We start from the raw sequence: 24,536 nt of genomic DNA, 5'->3' as shown, positions 1-24,536 counted from the left end.
TCGAATTACTAGTGCCTTAATTTATTATATATCTTGTAACAATGTTACATTCCTCGCTTAAGCAACAAGTTTTTTTTGGATTTAACACCGGATCGAATTTCACAAAAAAAAATCATGAAAGAAAAGAACAAGTTAACAATATTATTTTGAAAATTTACTTACTACTACTTTTTTTCTCAAAGGATGGATTATGTTGTTTGGCTTACACTGCAGAATATACCAGAATACAACCATCTAGGGTCAAACACAGATCATATCTACGTAAGAAATATTTTCAATACTAAAATAATATTTCTATATCATTATGTGGTCTTATGGTAAACTTATCTATACTATACTAAAAGAGGGATATAAGCCATGGAGAAGGTGTCCACATAGGATAGAAAAATCAACCAATCAGAGAACTCGAAATTGCCATGTCATCTCATTTACTTTTCGTAAAAAATAAAAAAAACAATGCGAAGGTGAGAATCAAACCCGGGTTAGTATGATATATATATAGGACAGTTACCACTAAGCCATTGAAACATTCTTGGACACATATACAAGAACCACTAAGTATATAATCACAAACTCTTATGTACATTTACAATAATATAAATTCAACTTTCAAGACTCCGATACTTTGTTTTGTAAAAAAAAAATAAGTAAGTGACTAAGCTAATATATTCTTAGAAAGTGTGAGAACGTTGACAAATATGAAAAAACATAGATTTTTGTTTTCGTGACAAAGTTAAGAATTTTGTAAAAGTAAGTTTAACATATAAATTTTCGTGACAAATATGAAAAAACATAGGAAACAATTTAAATATACTTCTCTAATGTCTTAATAAAATATTATTTAAGGGTGTAATAATTAAATATATTAATTCAATAAATTTTGTAATTTATAGACAAAACAATAACACAACAAATTTTGAAACATTTGTTTAACCTATCGATTTTTTTCATGAGAATCCAACTAAACAAGATAAAAAAAAAATTAGATTTACAAATATTTAATTACCATTTTATTCAATTTTGATTAATTTCAAATTGTCATAATGTATCTTTTTGAAGTTACAAATATGAAAAAGCATAGATTTTTGTACAATTTGACAAAACAACTCAAAACATATTTTTCTAATGTCTTAATAAAATATTATTTAAGGATGCAATAATTAAATATATTAATTCAATAAATTTTATAATTTATAGACAAAAAATACCACAAATTTTTTTAAAACATTTGTTTAACCAATCGATTTTTTTTTCATGAGAATCCAACTAAACAATTAGATTTACAAATATTTAATTACCATTTTATTCAATTTTGATTCATTTCAAATTGTAATAATGTATCTTTTTGAAGTTACAAAAAAAATAATGTTCTTTCTTTATTAAACTAACATTATATATATATTCTATATACACAAAATAAATATAATATAACAACATAAGCTTGCTTTCCCAGATTCATATGAAAACTTTTTAAGTTATCCACCAAAGCAAATTAATTAAATCAATGAAATTGTTAAAATACAGCAAATTAATATATAATTTTATTTTAAATTAAATTATTTAAAAAGTGTATTTTCGTTCAAACAAAATAATAAATAAGTAAAACTGATTTGATGGTAATTTTTATGATATATATATATATATATATATATCAATTCTATGAAAGAAATAGAAGTTTAATATGAAAAAAAATCTTAAATACAAAAACCTCTAAAAAGTAACAAAAAAACTAATAAATTAAACTATGATATCACTTAAAAGCTTCTTAGACCATATTAATAAAATATTTAAGTGATAATAAGACAAATTTGATTTTTTTTTCAGCAAAAGTTTATTATTAATTAGCATCAGTTATTTCAAGATGTTTAAGAAATGGTGGACAAAAAAATAGGATGGACATTAATGATATATGAACTATGAATAGTACTTTGTGAAGCAGACTTAGATAACATATCTGCATATCCATTTCCAGTCCTTTTTGATGCATAAATTCAATTTCTTCAGAGTAGTTATTCTACAAGTAGATCATATGAGATATTGTTTTGATATGTAGATTTGTTTTTTCAATGTTAAGAAGATTGATAACTGTAAAAATGTCTCCTTCGAATATGATATGTCTATAACCGAGTACCCAACATGAAACAAGTTTGTTTAAAAAGTAAATAATTTTATTTTTCTTATATTATATAATCAATATATATTATTTACTGATAATAAAAATATAGTTATTCTTCTATCACAAATATCTATGCAAATATGTGAATCAAGTACAACAATAAAACAACATAATGATTTTCATAAAGAAAATTTAAAAAGTATATTTATGTTATGTAGTCATATTTTATATTCTTTAAATAATGTAATACAATATTATACATTATTTTTTTTAGAATTGAGAAATACATATATCAGTTAGACAAATTAAGCGATAATTAAACAAATTTGATTTTTATTTTGTGAGCAAAAAGTTTATTATTAATTAGCATTACTTATTTCAAGATGTTTAAGAAATGATGGACAAAAAAATAGGATGGACATAAATGATATATGAACTATAAATAGTTTTTTTTAAAGCTGACTTAGATAACACATATGCACATCCATTTCCAGTCTTTTTTGATGCATAAATTCAATTTCTTGAGAGCAGTTATTCCACAAAGAGATCGTATGAGATATTGTTTTGATATTCAGATTTGTTTCTTAATTGTTAAGAAGATTGATAAGTGTAAAAATGTTTCATTCGAATATGATATGTCTATAACCGAGTCCCCAACATGAGACAAGTTTGTTAAAAAGTAAATAATTTCATTTTTCTTATATTATATAATAAATATATATTATTTACTGATAATAAAAATATAGTTATTCATCTATCACAAATATTTATGCAAATATGTGAATTAAGTACAACAATCAAACAACATAATGATTTTCACAAAGAAAAAATAAAAAATATATTTATGTTATGTAGTCTTATTTTATATTCTTTAAATAATATAATACAATATTATACATTATTTTTTAGAATTGTGAAATACATATAATATCTTATCCGCGCGTAGCGCGGTTAAAAAATCTAGTTTCATTAAAACTTCAAAAAACTTGATAACCAATATAATGAGAAATAAATGAATTTTATTTCCTAATATTTTGACTAACTATAAGTTACAAATGTTTTAGAAGAGGAAAGTGATATGAAGGACAAATCCTTTTCTTTTGTAAGGCAAATAGAGAAGAATGTCAAACTATTCTCAGGATTTTAAAAGAGTACGAGGCTGTTTCAAGACAACAAATTAATTTTCAGAAATCCTCAATTCAAGTTGTACACAAGATTGAAGAGTCTAGTCGACAAGAGTTGTGAGATATTCTAGGTATTCAGAATTTAGGAGGAATGGGATCTTATCTAGGATTACCCGAAAGCCTTGGAGGATCTAAGGTCCAAGTATTTGGATTTGTTCAAGAACGCTTAAAAAATAGGGTAAATGGATGGACTTTTAGATATTTTACTAAAGGTGGGAATGAGGTGATCATTAAGTCGGTGGTTACGGCTCTGCCAAATCATGTCATGTCTGTTTATAGATTACCAAAAGCTACAGTTAAAAAATTAATGAGTGCTGTAGCGAAATTTTGGTGGAGCCCAGGGGGAAGCACAAAAGGAATGCATTGGAAATCATGGGATAAATTATGTCTCCCTAAAGATAATAGTGGTTTAGGTTTTAAGGATCTTATGGATTTTAACACGGCGATGCTTGGAAAGCAACTGTGGAGGCTGATTGAGAAGCCAAACACTCTTTTCTCGAGAGTCTTTAAAGGACGGTACTATAGGAATGCTTCACCCCTTGAACCGATCCGATCTTACTTCCCGTCATATGGCTGGAGAAGTATGATTTATGCTAGATCTCTGGTTTGTAAAGGACTAATTAAAAGGGTGGGAACAGGTTCATCTATTTTGGTACGGAATGATCCTTGGATCCCAACCACTCGCCCGAGACCAGCAAACAAAAATATTCACAACAGTTACCCGGATCTCACAGTGGATTCCATCATTAATTTGGAATCCCGAACTTGGAATATCGAGGCAATTAGGGCTTTGGTGGATCCTCATGATGCAAAGATTATTGAAAGTATTCCATTAACTAGACACCAGATGGAAGATAGGAATGGATGGCATTTCACTAATAATGGGAAATATTCGGTCAAATCAGGGTATCAAGTGGAACGGGTCTATCCTGATAAGGAAAAACCACCAGATTTTTATGGACCCACAGTGGATACGTTAAAAGCTTTCTGTTGGGAAGTGCGGTGCCCGCCGAAGTTAAAGCATTTCCTATGGCAACTCCTTTCGGGTTGTATAGCGGTAATGAAGAATCTTCGGGGGAGAGGGATACAAGAAGATATTTGTTGTGCTGGATGTGGAAACCCGGAGGAATCAATAAATCATATGTTTTTTTGAATGCCCTCCAGCACGTCAAGTGTGGGCCTTATTTAAGATACCATCGAATCATAACCATTTTCCTACTTGTTCGTTTTTTGGTAACATGGATCATCTCTTTTGGAGAGTTACTCCAAAGATGGATGATCACCAATTCGCATGGATATTATGGTATATAAGGAAAGGTAGGAACAATATGTTTAGTAATCTGGATATTAATCCAAGGGAAACACTTCGATTAGCAGAACTGGAATCGACACTTTGGGCTGAAGCACAGGTAATCACTACTCAAAGTAGGGAGCGGCAAGTACAGACCAGACCTATACTAGAAGCTACATGACGATGGTGTTTCGTAGATGGTTCGTGGAAGGAGAAGGAGTTATTTTCGGGACAAGGATGGTATAGTACCTTACCAGGTTTTGATGGTTTACTAGGAGCAAGGAATGTAAGGGCGTGTCTATCACCTCTTCACTCGGAAGTGGAGGCGTTGATTTGGGCAATGGAATGTATGAAGAACTTACGACAGTTTCAGGTTACGTTTGCAACGGATTGTTCTCAGTTGGTGAAGATGGTTTCGGAACCAGAAGAATGGCCAGCATTTGAAAGCTACCTGGAAGATATCAAGCTTTTACGAAGAAGTTTCCTCAACTCAAACATCATCCATGTACCCCGAACGGAGAACCAAAGGGCGGATAGCTTGGCACGTAGTGCTAGGAAACAACCGTCTTTCGTCGTTCATATGGATGCGGAGTTACCGATTTGGTTTACAGAGTCAACATGAGTCTGTGAATGTCTTGCTGTCAAAAAAAAAAAGATATGAAGGACAAATCTAATGAAAGATGCATAAGGAGAATAAGTTCAATGAGTCACCTAAAGTAAACATTTGTCATTTACTCAACTTTAACGAATGGTTAAGATTAAAAGATGAAACTTAACATAAAAGAAAAAAAAGTCTTGATAAAAACGTAACCAAAACTTGATAAGGAAGTAAGGTCCCTCTCTCCACCTATAATAGATGTATTTGATCTATTCTAAAGACATCACAATCTAAATAGAAACACGCATAAAAAGTTTTGTATGCAAGGAGAGAGAAGTCTTAACTCCAAATTAAAGATCAAGAACTCATTTTTCCTAATTGAAGCCGTTCAATAAAATTTCCGCAACAATGAAAGAGATACTCCGCTAATATTCCTTATAGTTCTATTGTGAGATTAATTTAAATGTTAAAGTTCTTATGGTTCATATAAATCCTGTTTACACTATGCTTAGTACAAAAAACCAAAAATTCACCAATAAACTCCCAGTAATCACTCAAACAGAGACATAAATATAAGACCATCCTTTCTCAAGATCAAAAAGATGCCAACCAAACCGCAAATCTCACTACAACATCGGACTGGCCAAAATGAACACTAGTTACACTCTTTGCAACAAGAAAACTCATCTATTAGTCTCCTTTGATTCCCGTTTCAACTGCCATATGGGAATACCACACAAAATAATGTTGGACTTTAATTAATTAAAGGAAGCAACGTTTCAAACAAAACGTGTCGGTTATGAGTCAACATATGCGTTGATTAAAAAGCAACACTTAAGTTAACGTATGCGTTGATTAAAGGCACCACTTGAGTCATTATATAAAGTGATCAAGTGCAATACGAGAAAGAAAGAGAAGAAGGAGAGAAGAGAGAAAATTACTGAGAATCAATTGGATTTAATCTTCTTCTTTCCTATAACAAGTTTCTGAAGGAAAACTCAAAGTAAAGTTTACTAGGGTCTCTGTACAGGTGTGTTTTACGGAGATCGATAGTTGTATCCTCAAGATAGACGCCTACGAAACTACACACACCATTGTAGGTGAAGTTCTGTCTTATCAGATTGCTCAGGCAAGCCTCTATCAAACCATAGTAAGTTAAGTTGCAAAAATAAGAAACATAATTATCTTGTAAACTTTTATAGGAGTTTATAAATTGAGTAAGATATATAAAAGTTTATAAATTATGTACGAGTGTGAAGTAAAACAAACGTATTAGTATACGTAAAATTGATTTGCATCTGTACTTTGAATTAACAATCTAACACGTAATTGTTTTCTTTGTTCTTTTCAAAGAAAGCAAGATGGATCAATCTACTACAATTATGAAAAGTCACATAGAGAAGCCTTTTGTTTTCCGAGGAGTGGATTTCTAAATATAGCAACAAAATATGTTGTTTTATCTCACGGCACTGAATCTGGCACAGTGCTTGACTTCTGAAGGACCAGAGTTACCTGTATAAGGTAATATTTCTGATGAAATCGTTAAAACATAAGAGGCATGGACGCAAAACGAGTTTTTGTGCAAGAACTATATTATAACGCTTTGGACGATTCTCTTTATGATGTTTATCATATAATCCAAACTTCAAAACAGTTGTGGGAAGCATTTGAGAAGAAATACAAGTCTGAAGTTGCAAGCATTAAGACTCATTCGTGGGAAAGTTCTTAAACTTTAAGATGAGTGACACTGTTTCTGTGGTGAAACAAGTGAATTTTGTTTTTCAAATTATTGCTAATGAATTGAGGGATGAAAGTTTGGGGCTGAATGAAGCGTTTCTGGTTGCTTCTATTATTGAGAAATTGCCTTATTAGGAAGAAGCAATTCAAAGTGAAGTGGAATCCATTTTGAGTAACCATACATGGGAATTGGTTGATTTACCTCCTAGTAATAAACCAATTGGACATAAATGGATATTTACAAAGAAGCTTAAGTGAGACTAGTGGAAAAGGGATTTCGCCAGAACAAGATCTTGACTTGGCTGTCAATATGACAATTGCTTTTCAATGGGTGATAGCATTGGATGACATTAGATCAAAGGAAAACTTGGCTGATGCTTTGACTAAAGGCCTACCTAAAGAGCAAGTCGTATTCACTTCGAGGGGAATGGGTCTCAAGCCAACACAATGAGTCATTACTTGATGGAAACCTAACCTAGCAACATTGGAGATCCCATGGTCTAGGTTAAATAGAAAAACTAGTTGAGGAAGACTCAAGATGTTTTACACATTTTCTCATTCCTATGAAATAATAATGTGTATCCATTGATGATTAAGGTTTGAATAATTTATTCTTAATAATATTAGTATATTTTGTAGAAGAGATATAGAATTGACTATCTTTAACTAACATTACCTATATGGGAATGGTGTCATGTCGCACTTGAGAATTGATATGGCTAAATTCTCTAGAGCTCTCACGAAGTCAGGATATGTTCATGACCAAAATGAACCCAACCGTATAAACTAGAAATGAGCTGATGAGATATGTGTTTCACTTAGTGTCTAGGTTTACTATAAAATGTGGTTAACTCAAGACTATGAGTCAACATATGTGTTGATTAAAAGGCAACGCTTGAGTTAACATATGCGTTGATTAAAGGCACCACTTCAGTCATTATATAAAGTGATCAAGTGGAATATGAGAAAGGAAGAGAAGAAGGAGAGAAGAGAGAATATTACTGAGAATCAATTGGATTTAATCTTCTTCTTTCCCATAACAAGTTTCTGAAGAAAAACTCAAAGTAAAGTTTTCTAGGATTTCGGTACGGGTGTGATGTACGGAGATCGATAGTTGTATTCTAAAGATAGACACCTAAGAAACTACATACCATCGTAGAGGCAAAATTATGTCTTAGGAGATTGCTCAGGCAAACCTCTATCAAACTACAATCAGTTAAATTGTGAGAAGAAGAAACATAATTATCTCGTAACTTTTTATAAGAGTTTATAAATCAAGTATGATTTATAAAAGTTTATAAATTATGTACAAGTGTGAAGTAAAACAAACATATTGGAAGATTGATTTGCATCTGTACTTTGGAATAACAAATAGAAAACATCATCTCGCTCTCAAACAAAAAAATGAAAGCCAAACTTTTAGCTTTCCACAAGGTCAAATAACTAAGAATTCTCTATATCAAAAACGACAAAGCTTACCCTATGAGTTGTCTGCATTCAACTGCCCAAGTAAAACCCATCATCCTTTTATCCCTTGTAATTTTCCTCTATCTTCTGTTGTGAAGCAAAACTTCACCACAATTGTTTCTAAGCCGCCACTACCAACACTTTTATTCATTTTGTCCCAACTAACCCCGACATTGCATTTGACCCATTTTAGATGAGGTTTGGCTTATTTAGAGATATTACATCTTTGCACCACTTTTTCTGCTATCATTTGCTATGATAGCCAAAAAAAAGAAATCTTACATTTTCTTCTTTTTGAACTTTGAAAATAATTTTGGTTCCTACAAACTCTATGTCTTCAAACAGAAATTTGTTTTTATTTTTCCGGATAAACCATAAAATTCATGGGTACATCCTTCTGATCTCGTTTGGAACATTTACGTTCTTAACCATTTGTAATGCCTATTAATATATTGTGAAAACTATGCTCCAAATATTGGAAAAGGACAAGAGAATCGGACATGAATTTTGGTAAAATAGGATCAACACATCAGCTGCCACAATCATCAATTTTTCTGAAGTGAATAAAAACATCAACTAATTTTGCCGGTGTGGATGTCACGTGTACAATGACTTTTTATATTTTTTAAAAACAAAAACTAATAAAAAAGTAATTAAAAGTAAAAATATAAACAAAAATAGTCTTTTTTTTGGTCGACAACATACAGACTCAACTAAGACTGCAAACCACACCCGTAACTTTGCATCCATATGAACGACAAATGACGATTGCTGCCTAGCACTCTGTGCAAGACTGTCTGCCCTTGTATTTAGCGTCCAGGGTATATGAATGAGCTCTGAGTGATTGAAATTTCCCTTTAGTATCTTGATATCTTCCAAATAACTTGTAAATGCCGGCCATTCTTCTGGTTCTGAAACCATCTTTACCAATTGAGCACAATCCGTTGCAAACGTAACCTGATATTGACTTAAGTTCTTCGTGCATTCCATTGCCTAGATAAGGGCCTCGACTTCCGAGTGAAGTGGTGTTAAACTTGCCCTTGTGTTTCTTGCTCCCATTAATCATGCAAAACCTTCAAGAGTACTATACCATCCTTGTCGAGAAAGAATATCATTCTTCTTGCATGACCCATCTGTGAAACATCATCTCCCTGGTATGTTAGGTAAGACTTGTAACTCCACCTCTCTAGTTTGTATAACCCTCTCAGTTATCGATGCTTGGCCTTCTCTCCAAATCAACGATTCAATTTCTGCCAACTTTAAAGAATCTCTTGGATCAATATCTATGTAGCTAAAAACCTTGTTATTCCTGACCTAGGGTGAACCTCTGGGTTCACCAACCAATAGGATTGTGTTATTTCATATTTGATATTTTCTAAAAAAAAAAACAAAATATTGTAAAATTATATTATGTTCTTAAAACTAAAAGGTAAAAAGAAAGAAATAAATAAATAGTAGTAATTACAAAAAAATATTTTTAATGTCGTCAGCAAAACACTAAACCCTGAATCCTAATCTATAATATCCTATACTCTAAACCATTGGGTAAACCCTAAACCCTTGGATAAATCCTAAACTCTAAATTAAAATCACTAAAAACTAAAACACTCAAGGGTTTAGGGTTTAGGATTTAAGGTAGGGTTTTAGTGTATTTAGAGTTTAGGATTTATCCAAGGGTTTATAGTTTACCCAAGGGTTTAGAGTTTAAGATTTATTGTTTAGGATTTAGGGTTTAGTGTTTTGCTGATGACGATAAAAAAAAATATTTTTTAAATTCTTTTTTCTGTAACTATTTTTTTTTTACTTATTTTTTTAAACATAATATAACTTGACAATATTTTGATTCTTTTTTAAAATTTTGAAATTTTAAAATTTTGAAATAATGAAATAATGAAATTTTTATCGGAAACAAAACAAGAATTTGAGTTTGTCCAGAAATTTCAAGCTCATTTCGGATTTGATAATCTGGTCACAGTGGATCCAGTGGGACGAAGTGGTGGATTGGCGCTTTATTACAATAATGAGTTCCAGGTTAATATTCTATATTCAAGTAATCGAATGATAGATGTAGAAGCAGTGGCGTTGGGAAAAACGGTATATATGACGTTTGTGTATGGAGATCCAGTTCAAGATTTGCGAGAACGAGTGTGGGAACGTTTAACTAGATATGGAATTTCCAGATCCGAGCCATGGTTTATTATTGGTGATTTAAATGAGATTACAGGAAATCATGAAAAAGAAGGTGGAGCTTTGAGAAGTGCGAATTCATTTGTTCCTTTTAACAACATGATAAGGAATTGTGGTTTACTGGAGTTTCCTGCCAAAGGAAATAAGTTGTCATGGCAAGGAAGAAGAGGGAAAGGAAAAGGGGCAGTAACGGTTAGATGTCGTTTAGATCGAGCATTGGCAAATGAGGAGTGGCACACGCTATTTCCTTGTTCCTATACAGAATATTTAGGGTTGGTGGCATCGGATCATCGTCCAGTGGTGGCTTACATAGAAACTAAAGTTATCAGGAGAAAAGGACAATTTAGGTTTGATAAAAGATGGGTAGGACAAGAAGGCCTTATTGAATCAATCACTATGGGATGGTCTGATAATAGTGGAGGAACAGGAGGGGGTTTAGTGGCAAAAATTAGCAATTGTCGTCATGAAATAGCAAAATGGAGGAAAAATAATCCCCCTTATGGGAAGGAAAAAATATCAGATTTACAGAAGGCTCTAGAGGAAGTACAAACAGATGATACTAGATCTCAGGAGGATATTTTGGAAGTGTCTAGAAAGTTACAAGATGCATATAAGGATGAAGAGGAGTACTGGCATCAGAAAAGCAGAAATATGTGGTATTCATCTGGGGATCTAAATACAAAATTTTATCATGCATTAACTAAACAAAGAAGGGTTCGTAATAGGATAGTAGGGCTATATGATGGTGATGGAAATTGGATTACAGAGGACAACGGAGTAGAGAAAGTGGCGGTTGACTATTTCGAAGAATTATTCACTACAACTTCTCCATCAGGATTTGAGGAATTTCTCTGAGAGGTAACACCGGGCATAACTCCACAAATGAATCAACGTCTAATGAGGATTGCGACCGAGGAGGAAGTCAGAGAGGCTCTATTTATGATGCATCCAGAGAAGGCACCAGGACCGGACGGCATGACAGCTCTTTTTTTCCAACACTCATGGCATATTATTAAGGGAGATTTGGTGGACATGGTGAATGATTTTTTGGTTTCTGGAGAATTGGATTCGAGGTTAAATATTACTAATATATGTATGATTCCAAAAACGGAGAGACCTACAAGGATGACGGAGTTGCGACCCATTAGTTTATGTAATGTAGGGTATAAAATTATTTCGAAGGTTTTATGTCAGCGTTTGAAATCGTTGCTACCCTCTCTAGTATCAGAAACGCAATCGGCATTTGTGGCAGGACGACTGATTTCTGACAATATTCTTATAGCACAGGAAATGTTTCATGGATTACGGACTAATGAGGCGTGTAAAGGAAAGTATATGGCAGTAAAAACGGATATGAGTAAGGCCTATGATAGAATAGAATGGGAATTTATTAAGGCATTACTACAGAAAATGGGGTTTCATGAACATTGGATTAAACTAATGGTGGAGTGTATATCATCGGTTCAATATCGGGTCCTTTTAAATGGACAACCTAGGGGGCTCATTGTGCCTCAAAGGGGTTTACGACAAGGAGATCCTTTATCTCCATATTTAATCATTTTGTGCACTGAGGCTTTAATAGCGAATATCAAGAAGGCAGAGAGGGAAAAACAATTAACAGGAATCAAGGTGGCCAGAGCATGTCCTTCAATATCTCATCTGCTTTTTGCGGATGATAGTCTCTTCTTCTATAAGGCTCAAAAGGAAGAGTGTTACACAATTATAAGGATTTTAAAGAAATACGAGGAAGTTTCAGGTCAACTAATAAACTTTGATAAGTCTTCAATTCAATTTGGGCATAAGATTGAAGAATCTGCGAGGCAGGAACTAAGAGATATTTTAGGCATACAAAATTTGGGAGGGATGGGAAATTATCTAGGTCTGCCGGAAAGTCTTGGGGGCTCTAAGATACAGGTTTTTGTCTTCGTACAGGATCGGCTAAATAAGAGAGTCAATGGTTGTACTTTTAAGTTCTTTACGAAAGGAGGAAAAGAAGTGATTATTAAATCAGTGATTACGGCTTTGCCAAATCATGTGATGTCTTGCTATCGTTTACCAAAGGCTACTGCAAAAAAACTGACTAGTGCGGTCGCGCAATTTTGGTGGAGCCCTGGCGGCAACACAAGAGGAATGCATTGGAAATCATGGGATAAAGTATGCATCAGTAAGGATGAAGGAGGTTTAGGGTTTAAAGACATCACTGATTTCAATACAGCGATGCTTGGTAAACAGTTATGGCGACTGATAGAGAAACCAAATACTTTATTTTCTCGAGTTTTTAAAGGTCGGTACTACAGGAATGCATCACCCCTGGATCCGATTCGTTTATATTCTCCGTCATATGGATGGCGGAGTATTGTATCTGCTAGATCTCTGGTAAGCAAAGGACTAATCAAAAGGGTGGGAACATGATCATCTATATCAGTATGGAATGATCCTTGGCTCCCAACCACTCGCCCGAGACCAGCCAATAAAAACCAACACAATCTTTTCCCAGACCTCACAGTGGATTCTCTTATAGATCCTCATTTGCGAAGATGGAATTCGCCGGTACTACGGGCTTTGGTGGACCTACATGATGTGAAATTGATAGAAAGTATACCATTGAGTAGAACTCAGATGGCTGACCATGAAGGATGGCATTTCACAAATAATGGAAAATATACGGTTAAATCTGGATATCAAGTTGAAAGGATATACCCAGATAAGGAAAAATCCCCATTAGTGTTTGGACTCACAGTGGATATTTTGAAGGCATATTGTTGGAAAATAAGGTGTGCCCCGAAACTTAAACATTTTCTATGGCAATTGGTGACAGGATGCATAGCCGTTAAGAAAAATCTGCATAGGCGAGGGATACCCGGAGATATATGTTGTCCAAGATGTGGAGCAGATGAGGAATCGATTAACCATGTCTTTTTTGAATGTCCCCCTGCACTTCAGGTATGGGCGCTTTCGAAGATCCCAACAAATCCAGCTCTGTTCCCCACAAGCTCTCTATTTGTGAATATGGATCATCTCTTTTGGAGAGTAGTCCCACAAATGGAGGATCATCAGTTTGTCTGGATACTTTGGTATATCTGGAAAGGAAGAAATAATAAAATATTTAGTAATGTTGATGTGGATCCTATGGATACTCTTAAACTGGCGGAAACAGAATCAAAACTATGGGCTGAGGCACAAATATTGAATGATAAAAAGAGGACGACACATATAGAGGCTACTATTGTTCCGTCAATTCCAGGAAGATGGTGTTTTACGGATGGATCCTGGAAAGAAAATGAAAGTTTCTCAGGTCAAGGGTGGTACAGCACATTAGAAGGATTTGTGGGACTAATGGGAGCAAGGAATGTCCGCGCTTCACTCACTCCTCTCCATGCAGAGATGGAAGCTTTACTATGGGCTATGGAATGCATGAAAAACTTAAGACAATTTCAAGTTACATTTGCAACGGATTGTTCTCAACTGGTGAAGATGGTTTCGGAACCAGAAGAATGGCCAGCGTTTGCAAGTTATTTGGAAGATATACACATCCTGAAAGAGAGTTTTACAAGTGCAGAGATTAACTATGTACCAAGAACACAGAACAAGAAGGCGGATAGCTTAGCTAGAAGCGCTAGGAAGGAAACGTCTTTTGTAGTTCACATGGATCAATATCTCCCAATGTGGTTCACAGAGTCAATATGAGTCTGTAAAATTGATGACAAAAAAAAAAAAAAAATTGGTTACCATAAGGGGTGAACCCAAGAATAACTTTTCCAAATATACCATAGAATCCAAGCAAAATGGTGGTCTTCCATCTGCGGAACTACCCTCCAATACAAAAATAGTCATTCCTAAAGAATAAAATTTAAAACCCAAAAATTGTTTTATAAAATTAAACTTAAAACAAAATGTAATAATTTTATACTTTAATTATTTTTAGTCAAACTAAACAAAAAAAATTGAAATGAATAATCTTCGTCTTATATAAGAGTTATATACTCATTATACAAGTGACATCCACTTAATCAAATTAACTGATATTTCATTTATGTCAGCAAAATTAGATGACATCCACAAATAAAATTAACTGATATTTTATTTATGTCAGTAAAATTAGATGATGTTGACGTGGTGATTGTAGTATGATTTTGCCAAAACATTAAATAAGATGTATGATGTTAAACGTACGGCAATACTCTGGATATTTTAATCATTTTCCCACTAACTGTCATAGCTTTCTTGTCAATGATTTTTTTTAAAATGTCTTGCTCAAACCTCAAAACAAACACTCATGTTGTAAACTCCTTAACAACCAAGACTAGTTACAAAAAAAAACAAAAAAAGTTAGGGCTTATTTGTGTAATAGCCATATTTTGAAGATGAATTAGGTGAATGACAATGATTTTGACATAATGGAATGTTAGGTATTTAGGTCATAAATCATCCGGTTTTATGCTTTTAATTAACATGTTTCAGTTGTAAGTAAGAGAATAGGTGATCTTGTTCTTTGTGGTGCAGATCAAACTAAAACTATTATAAATGAACAAAGAGGAAGTAGCCTATCAAAGAACGTTTTTTTACTGTAGATAGTGAGACGAATGATGTAAAATATGAACATGTTTGGAATAAATGGTTTATTCCATTTATCAACCCTGTAAATCCATCTGCAGAGAACAAACATTGAAGAAAGTGAAAGAATAAAAGGCTTAAATGTTTTATTCCATATCAAATAAATAGTATAAGACACCATCACTATATCTCAACCTCTGAAATCTAAATACTAAACTTTATCACAATCCATCCAAACCTCTAAATACTAAATCCTAATATAAACCATAAAGCCAAATATAAAATCTAAATCCAAATAGAAATGAACAAAATAAATAACATAGTACATACTAGTGAAATTATGAAATATCTATGATTGCATTGAAGAAGTTCATGCTGGCTTCAACCCTTATCTTCTAAATTTTAAACCATATACTCTAATCACTAAACCATAACCCAAATATAAACCTTAAATATAAATATCAAAATCTAAAAAATAAACTTACGACGAAATAATTCAACACGAAGTATAAACTAAACCCTATCGACTAATCACTAAACTCTACACGGAAATATAAACCTTAATCCAATGTCAACCCCAATTTTTCATTAATTAAATCCAAATTTCGAAATGGAAGTAAGATGCATTACCATTCTGAGGCATATAAAATAGAAAATGTAAAAATGTAGTTGCAATCTAAGGATCATCTTAACATATTTCTCAAATGTTGATATGTTTATACCTTCATGGAAGGTGGTAATGCTTGCCCCAATGTCAACCCCAAACGTACATAAACTAAACCCTATCAACTAATCACTAAACCTTATACGGAAATATAAAACATACTCCAATGTCAATCCTAATCTTTCATAAACTAAACCCTAGCCAGTAATCACTAAATCTACATGGAATATAAACGATAATCCAATATCAACCCCACTTTCACAAACTAAACCCAAATTTTGAAATGCAAGTAACATGTATTTCCATTCTACATGAGCATATTGAATAGAAAGGGTAAAAATGTAATTGCAATCTAAAGATCATCTTAACATATTATTCAAATGTTGATATGGCTATGCTTTCATGGGAAGTGTTAATGTTTGCCCCAATGTCAATTCCAGTCGTACATAAACTAAACTCTATCAACTAATCACGGAAATATAAACCATAATCCAATGTCAACCACAATCTTTCATAAACTAAACCCTACATCGAAATATAAACCTTAATCCAATGTGAACCCCAATCTATCATAAACTAAACCCAAATTTTGAAGTGCAAGTAACATGCATTTCCATTCTTCATGATCATATAGAATATAAAAGGTAACAAACGATATACCACGATACATATATATTGTTCAAGTTTTGAAGTGTATATGATTACAGGGAATGAGGTAATGCTTACACCAAATTTAGATTGATTGTAGTGAAAAGAAATGAAGATTGACATAATTAGAGAAAAGAGGTAGAAGAGACAACAACGTATGAATATCATTCCCATTCAACATCACATTGTATTCTTTTTTATTTGATGTCATAATAAATTATATTCCATTTACGTTCAATATATTATTTCTCTTTACAAAATCATATACAGACTAATATAAAATACATGTATACACCAATACAAAACTCATATAAATATAACATGAAACAACAACGAACAAAATTGAACCTTCTCTTTCAAGCATCGAATGAAATATAACTTACTAAGTGGGTGTTATTGAATTTGGTAGTTTATTGGAGTTTGATGGAATTTAAATTTGATATTAAATCCAGTGTTATTCAATTGTGGAATTGAAAAAAATAAATTAAAATCCAGTGTTATTGGATTAATGATTTGTCAAATAGAATTTGGAAAGAATTAAATTCCCCTGTTATTCAATATCCTCATAGATTTTATGAGAAATAAGTTATAACTAGATTTTGACCCGCGCGCCCGCGCGGGTGTTTACTTTAATTTTTATAAATATATTTATACGATGTTAGTATCCATTCGTGTTTGGTTCGGATTTATTTGGATTTTGAGTTTTTGAGTTTGAAGAATTTACCCTATACATGTATTTATAAATTTTGGTCTAAGTTCGGTTCAGATCATTTCGGGTTCGGTTTGGATTTAGATAACCCGTTTAAATTATATTTAAACATTTAAGTTTAAATATACTTTAATTTTCTCAAAATATAAATATAAAAATAATATATAACATATGAATTTGAATAACATATCAAAATACTTAAATTCAACATAAAAATTGGTTTGATTTGAATATTTAGATGGAGAATCAATATATTTTTTTTAAGTAGTTTTGGTGATTTGAGTATTGTTTTGCTATTTTAAATATTTATTTTTGACAATTTGTATATATTTTCAAGTATTTTGGACAATTTCAAAATATTTTATATATTTTTAGATATTAAATTTAAAATAATTAAAATATTTAAGTATATATAAATATGATTCAAATATATCCGGATACATGTAATATTCCGGTTTGAACCAGGTTCAGTTCTATTTCTTTAGATACAAAAATTTGAATTCATTAGAATATTTAACCAGTTTGGACTTGACACTATATTTTGGACTGAATTTAGTTTGGTTCTTTTGATTCGGGAATCCGAGTTTTATCTGAATCCTTTTGCATAATAACATTTTTGGATATTCAACAATCAAAACAATATCATATGTAATTCACCTTTTGTATGATAGCATTTTTGGTTGTCCCTATTAATTAATTTATATGTCTAGTTTTTATTTTAAATTACTATTTAAATATATCGTATAGATTTTGATGTTTATATAATGTAAATAGATAACAACATATACCTTATTCAATTTATTTTTATATGTAATTTAATTTGTTATCAGTTGGTAGTATATACCGATGAAATTTTCCACACTAAATTTATTATGAAATAACAAAATCATAAAACACCCTTAGAATATTATTATACGTTCAAGTATTTATACTCATACAAATTATATAGTTGCTTTAAAAATTACAAAATGTTATTCTTAGTAATTTTATGTAATTTATTTGCTATTGGTAATTTTTATTATGTTAATTTGTAAAATCCTTAAATCTACCTATAAACTTAGAAAATTGAGCTTCTTAATGGATATTGAAAAATACAAAAAACATATTCTAGACTAAAGGGTTTTTGTACATTTTGACCCAACATACAATAGGCCCTGTATTTATTTACCTGTGAGTTTTATTTGATATGTGACCTTTAAAACAATATCAGTTTAGTCAAGAGAAAACAAAAACGACAACTTTACCTTCTCCCCTTCTCTTAACGACTGCATGTAGATGAAGAAAGAAGAACAATCGATTGGAGGCTGATACAAATGGAACACATATCAGACGGAATTACAATGATCCCGACAAACGGAAAAAGGGTATCGAAGGACGAACGGTTTGATAGGAGCTTCTAAAGGTATGTCTCCGTTCTTATTTCTGAACTCTTTAAGTTTTGTTCAATCGATATATCTTCACATGCATGTCAAAATCCACTTCATAATACAACTATACTTAAATCATATGAACCGTAGAGAAAACAAAAATGAAGCTGAAGCGGCGGTGGGAGATAATATTGGTAAGGTATTCCCTAAATTATATTCTTTATGGCCAGTTATAATTTTCTCAAGTTATTTTCACCAATTCATATATTTATTTAATCATGAGTAATTCTTTTTCTTGATTTGTAGTGTTGCTGGGAATCCATTGATCTGAAGAAGCAGCCCACCTGAGACCTGAGATTTGTTCTGGATATCACCTGTCTAAGTCCTCTTTATGTTTCTTTGAGCTTCTCATCGGGTAAAACTCTCTTTCTTGCTTTGAATTTGTTATTGTCTGTCACAATAGAAAATAATTACAATTGTAAAATGATGAAAGATATTAGGCACAGTGAATACAAAACCTTACAATACACATATAACTCTTGTACTAATACAGTATTGAGTTGTCTTATAAATGAGGAACTTGATTGTTCTTATGGAATCTAATGTTCTGTAGGAATAACAGGATACATCGTTGTTAGTGTCAACAGACAGAAAATTAAATTGAAAACATGTACTTACTTGATGTCTTCAAGAGTAAACTCAGGTTTCATCCTTGGTTTGCATGAACAATGAATTGTTTTTAGCTCTCCCAAATTAATAACCTGGCCCATCAAGTCTGTAAGAAAACAGAGTAGTCGAAAATGTTTTTTTTTTCAAATCAATATAACAGGTAATAATTTGAGAACGTACCAGTGAGAAAACATGGTTTAAGTGATCCATGTAAAACACTTTGAAAATCTACCAAACTTAGAAACAGGTTATCATTCCTAAGTGTAGATTTTGTGATTGTTGTGTTTTTGCAAGAAGCCCATTTTGTAAGAATGATCAGTTGATCTATACATTCTTGTTGCAGGGCTGAGGGTGAAAATTTGATTTTCAAAGAGGTTTCACATACTCATAACTAAATCAGTTTTGCTTGGAATAGTGGTGATGTTTCCTACGATAGGTATGGTCTTATTTATAGGAGTAGATTCACCGATTTTGTATATAAAATGGACAATATATTCAAAAGAATAGAATCGTTTAGTTTAGGAAGTCCCTATATTTTTGGTGCTATAATATATGTTAAAATCTCAGAGAATGGAAATCACAACTATTTATGGTTTTAAGTTATTATAAATTATGGAAAACTCAAAAACCCAATTGATGTCCTTTTTGTTATGTTGACTTCTTTGAAATATGAAAAAAAAATTGGAATGTTATTGAGTTTAGGAATAATCGAATTTATTACTTTTAAAGATTAGCTATACGTGATTTGCAAGTTTTGAAACAGGATCTCTCGATTGTGTTGTTGCTTGATATCGTTTTATTTATGATAATTGCGTGGAAGTAGGAAACATATTTGGAATTTTATTGATTAGTTTTGATTTTGTGCACCAATAATATCTAATGATACTAACTACAATATCTTATTATGATACTAAGTAACCTAACTAAGTATTTAAATAACATTTTATATGTGTTTGGTAAATCATAGTATATATGCTGTTACAAAGCAATGAACCATAAGATTGATCATAACAAAAAACTGAGTAAGCACAACAATACATGAAATTAATATTTTAGATGAGAAAAAGTTCATTGATAACACAACAATGTATATTTCGTAAGCATGATAGAGATTGGATCGAATTATATGGTTAAATATTTATACAATTGGTTTTGATTATGCAGACTAAACCAAGACATGCTGGCGAGAATGGCGATATATAGATGGGTTTATAAGAGTTAATTTTGGTCCATCCGGATAAGGTACAAATTAATTAAGGTTAAATGCCGAGAATTTATTTAGGTGGTTTAGGAATCTTATGAAACGACAGTTTATTAAGCCAGTGGCATAAGTAACTAATTTTGAGGAAAACTCAGGATTATTTTATTTTTGTACTCCTGTTTTAATAGATTAGATTCATATATTAAAGATATTATATGGTAACAAACGTATGTACCTCGCAGGTAGTCAGACTGGAGTTGGTGACAATGGAACTTTTTGTGATGGAAATCTTGAATTTATGGCCCGAAAGTCTGTACATCCCAGTAGTTGGGTAAACGGAGAAATTCTCGAGGAACCTCCATTGACCGACTTGCAAATTCTTAGCACGAGCAAGGAAGATCCTCTTACAGGTACAATATATCTCGGATCCCTACAATAACAAAAAGGCATACGTTGGTTTAGTCGTTGGAAACTGAAAGTTATAGAAAACAAATAGATTAAAAAGAAAAACATACCATCCTATCTTCGAGTATGAATTCGAAAGTGTCTTCTCCAGAATAGTTTGAGTGTTGTGTCCACGAACGAAGAACTTTTACTTCAACCTTCCAAGTAGTCTTATATGGTTTGAGATTGTTCAACATAGTGATTTTGCTGTTTGTAACCATAGCCATAATAGTTTTTTTTTACAGCGAATTTTGGAAAAAGATAGGTTATATAGGGAAGTGAATAATCTAGGTTATAAGGAGTGATTGTTTGTGGAGATATTCTTGTGATAGCATATATTTTGAATATTTTTGGATTGTAATATGTTTTTTTGTTACCAACACCTTCTACGTTTTAGGTAACGAATTATGGTCTAAATAGACGGCTTTTAAGGAGGTTGGTAAGATTTTGTTCGCAGAAAGAAAAGACGTGGGAAGCAAGTATTGATTTAAAAAAAAAGTGAATTTATGTTTGAGATTTTGTAAATGGGCCACGTGATTTATAAGTTATGGTTAAAGGGTTATGCTTTAGAAATTACTAAAATGAATCTAATTATACATGTTTCCAAACACATTTCATTAAAACTACTATTTAAGTTTCCAAACAATCTTATTTTATACTTGAGTTTTAATAAGATAGATAGATTTTAATGTACTTTTCCATAAAAACAAGAGGAAACAAATCCTAACTTTTTTACGTGGATTTCAAATCCTTCCTGCACCACCATTCCTTTCTTTATCATCCTTCTTCTCCACAACTTATGATCCTTCCGAGTTCAAACACAACAAAGACGGCGGCTTTATGGTCTTGGCCAAGTACATAGGCGTGTTCAGCAAACTTCTCCGGTTGTGACCAAGGAAGGAGGAGGAGAGAAGAAGAAGACGGTGACGATGCAGTTTCTGTTGCCGGAGATGTACGAGAAGGCGGAGGATGCACCACGTCCAACGGATTGTTGGGGTCAAAAACGGTTACGACGGAATTACCACCCGAAAATCCTCGGAGATCGTATTTCCGAAAGAGATAGTAAAAGAAGAGATGTAATTTTCGTAAAAATAACCAATACGAAGTTTTTACGAAGAAGTATCCTTTGGGATTCAAACCGAACAAACCAAGCTCGGTCACCACGCATACACGCCGTCCGGTCGCTATGCAGCAACCAAACCCGAGCGAAGCTCGGTCGCTCGGTCGCTACGTAGCGACCGAGCGATCGTCCCGCTCGGTCGCTACGTAGCGACCGAGCACTCGTCTCGGTCGCTAGAACTAGGAATCTCGCCGACAGCTCTCGAGCCCAGGCTTATACCTTGTTGTAACGCTCATACGCAGATTCGGAATAAAGATATACTTTGCTCTCTCTTTTCGATTTCTTACTTTTATCGTTGTTATTCTCGTGTTCTGATTGCTTGACGTGTGGTAATTAACAGATATCCGGGTCCTCTGGGAAATTAGGGTTTTCCTAGTTTTCTTATTTAAACGGAAATCGACAGTGTGAATTTCGGTTCCCACACGGATGAGAGAGTAGTGATTAAGGCGGCAGGAGGGAGAAATTACGGTGTGGTTATGTTCAGTCATATGGTGTTGTTTATTTGGATACAGTTGGGAAAAAATCATGGAAATAACTTGTCAAATTATATTATGCTTTTAAAATAAAAAATAAAAGATTAAATAAATAAAAATAACAATAGTTCTAAAAAAGATTATTTAAAAAAATATTTGTTTTTATAATTTAGAGTTTAGTGTTTAAGATTTATAATTTAGAATTTATCCAAATGTTTAGTGTTTTTCCAAAGGTTTAGGGTTTACCTAAGGGTTTAGGGTTTACCCAAGGGTTTAGGGTTTTCCCAAGGGTTTAGGGTTTAGGATTAGAGTTTAGGGTTTAGTGTTTTGTTGACAACATGTTTAGTGTTTTTTCAAGGGTTTAGGGTTTACCCAAGGATTTAGGGTTTACCCAAGGGTTTAGGGTTTAGGATTTGAGTTTAGGGTTTAGTATTAGAGTTTAGGGTTTAGTGTTTTGTTGATAACATTTTCTTTTTGAATTCGTTTTTTATATATTATTTTAATTTATTTTTAAATTTTATTTTGAAAAAATAATATAGTTTGCCAAGTTATTTGATTTCCTTAATTAAAAGATACTATATCTAAAATGACAATTTTCTATTGGTTGGTGAACCTAAAGGTTCACCCTAGGGGTTAACCTAAGAATAACTCTAAAAGTAAATACTTTTCAAGTGTTGTAATTTTTTTGCGTTAATTTTTTTGTTGGTTTGGTCACCACAACAAATAATAGAATATACTTTAAATATTCTTATATTTTGATTTAGATTAACTATTAGAATATGTTTTGAATATTCTCATATTTAGATTTACATCTATACTATTAAAGCAGAATACTTCTTATGAATATGTCTCTGAATTTTCCTGTTAATTACAAAATCTTCCATTTTTTTTTCAATTTTAAATGTTTTTCGAAAATGAAAAGCCCAACCAATTTGCTACTTACATTTTCGTTTTTTAAGTCCATTAAGTCGTTTTAAATCCCATTTTGTACTCAAAGATTTACGGAATCAAATCAAGTAAAAAGAAGATCCCCCAATTTGAGGAACACGCAGAAAAATATTTTAACTGTTTGACATGGTAACTAAATTTTCTAAAAATTAATCTTAAAATATAGAGAGATTCAATTAATATAGGATAATATAGGACAAATATTTTTATTTTAATAATAATTAAAAAAATAAAGAAGACAGTATTATAAAAATTGACTATAAACAAATAAAAAAATCAATTAAAATATAAATTCGACAAATATTTATTAATTTAAATGAAATTTTAAAAGTAAACGATCCCGCGCTTTGAAAGCGCGGGTCAAAATCTAGTTAACTGTTTAAAATTGAAACTATCGAATGATTTTGTTACCAAAATCCTATATTTAATGTTTAATATATTTATTGAAATTTTTAATAATAATTTTTTTTATAAATACAGTGAAACCTCTATAAATAATAATATTGGGACTACACCAAAACTATAATTTTTTTATTAATTTATAGAGATATTAATTTATCGATATACTAATTGAACCAAAAACTCAATTTGAGACTATAAAATTATATTATTTTATAAATATTTTTAGTGTATATTAATTTTTAGAGTATCTATACTATACTAAAAGGGAGATAAGCTCAAAGGAGAACATGCCATGTAGGATTAAAAAAATCAGCCAATCAGCTACTTCTATTTTACCACATCATATTGTCTTTACGTGAAACAGATTAAATTTGGCTCACTGTGGGCTGCAAAAAACTTCGTAGTGGCCCATATCAATCTCGCCTAACTCTAATGTTTGTCCCAGACTCTTCCAATTCGTCTTCTCAGTTACAAATCCATGGTCTTTTAGAAAAGTAGGTATTTCTTAAGTTTTGAATATGGTTTGCAATAATGTAATTAATTATTGTCAGTTAAAATGTTGTATTCAAAATTTCAAATTCATTTTATATTGTCAGTTAAAAACATTGTATATAGAGGATATGCGTATGTAATACGGACCAGCCTCTTGATTGTAAAAAAACATATAAATACACAAGGCTCAGTACACAAGATACCCTTAAGACTAAGTAATCTAGATTTAGAGTTTAGAGTTAAGGAGTGAGTTTTAGGCATGAGA

The 24,536-nt window shown here is 32.0% G+C and overlaps 1 protein-coding gene across 4 annotated transcripts in view; it reads right to left on the bottom strand.

The window, feature by feature from the left end:
• The window catches only part of LOC103833097, a 1,138,500-nt gene that overhangs the window by 175,638 nt on the left and 938,326 nt on the right, over positions 1-24,536 (bottom strand). The window lies entirely within an intron of this gene.

The sequence above is a fragment of the Brassica rapa genome, chromosome A08 (assembly GCF_000309985.2).
Source record: "Brassica rapa cultivar Chiifu-401-42 chromosome A08, CAAS_Brap_v3.01, whole genome shotgun sequence".
NCBI lineage: Eukaryota > Viridiplantae > Streptophyta > Magnoliopsida > Brassicales > Brassicaceae > Brassica > Brassica rapa.
Note: the sequence above shows the minus strand (reverse complement) of the source record. Positions and strands in the feature narration are given on the sequence as shown.